Raw genomic sequence first — 1,360 nt, 5'->3', positions numbered from 1 at the left:
TTAAGAAGACAGAATGTGAAAGACACAGCAGATGAAATACAAAAGATTTGAACTGAAGCCTGGTCAACAGTTTGGAAGACTGCTATGCTCACAAGTATAGCACAAACACTCACATGAGGTTCAATCTTTCCAAGCACCATGGACAAGAACAATTGATATCCTCATTGTAATTGCCGCAGAAAGCAAAACAATTTTATTCTTGTCTAAGGCTCGTTGGTCTAGGGGTATGATTCTCGCTTTGGGTGCGAGAGGTCCCGCGTTCAAATCCCGGATGAGCCCTTTTGCAGATCTTTTAACAAGCTCAGACAGGCAGATCTCTGGCCACTGGTTGCAAACAGCCACCTCTTGGGCGCAGGACGAGGTGGCTGAATGGTTTAGGCGATGGACTCCGTATCTATTGTGATATTCACTAGTTGGCTCAATATCGCACTTCATTTAGAAAACCTACAAAAACGAAGAGCAAATCTGACTTCCACGAACAAGGACATTGATTCCAATGTAATACACTTGAAATGACACCCAGCCCCTAAAACTAGTGAATATCTCATGCTCTGCATTGGCCGAGAATCGAACCCGGGTCAATTGCTTAGAAGGCAGCTATGCTCACCACTATACCACCAATGCTATGCGAAGCTCGTAAGCAACATGGAGACATCGATTCATATCCTGACCGTCATTTTTGTGGAAAGTGAAAATTCTTTGACCAAACGGATCGTTGGTATAGTTGTACTATTATGGCTTAGGGTGCGAGAGGTCCCTGGTTAAAAAATCTATCATTTTAATCAGTACCTGTTACCTTCAGATTAGTCCCGTGACACTTGTGGAAAACGTAGGGCAAAACGGAGAACATTGTGACAAGTGGGGTCACATTAGTTTGTAGCCCAAAGATTTTGGATTCTACAAACAGAAGTTGGCACATAGAGGGTTCCGACTCCAGACGAATCCCCTGACAGTTGTGGGGGACGTAGAGACAAATTGAGAACACCACCGTGTTCGTGAGGGTCTCCCCTTTCCAGGGAGTGGTCATACGATGTTGTAGGTCAAAGGGTTCAGATGCTACAGATGTTTTTGTGAGAAGACCGATTATTGGTATGTCTCATGGTTTGACAAACACCGCTCTAGCTCCACCACCATTTATTGCAGATGTGGAGGTGTAACATAAACAGTTATGGAGGCTTGAGACAGATACGACGCGTTTCAATCTCTCTAGTTGAAAACTGATCGATTTGAATGGGTATTTTTTACGTTCGTTTACTTTGATTCACGTACTGATGCATCAATCGACTCAAAATAAATGAGCTCCATTCTTTTTGAAGTTTTATTTTTTCATTTTCTCTTTTAAAATATTAATTGACCTCAT

General features: G+C 42.6%; 1 non-coding gene across 1 annotated transcript; it reads right to left on the bottom strand.

Moving 5' to 3' along the window:
• Positions 1–552: 552 nt before the first annotated feature.
• Positions 553–624, bottom strand: trnar-ucu (transfer RNA arginine (anticodon UCU)). The gene has a single exon. It is a non-coding gene; the product is annotated as a tRNA-Arg (tRNA).
• Between the last annotated feature and the right edge of the window lie 736 nt (positions 625–1,360).

Source organism: Salmo salar, unplaced genomic scaffold (assembly GCF_965601325.2).
Source record: "Salmo salar unplaced genomic scaffold, fSalSal1 ptg000588l, whole genome shotgun sequence".
Taxonomy (NCBI): domain Eukaryota; kingdom Metazoa; phylum Chordata; class Actinopteri; order Salmoniformes; family Salmonidae; genus Salmo; species Salmo salar.
This window is presented reverse-complemented; position numbering and strand designations above follow the sequence as displayed.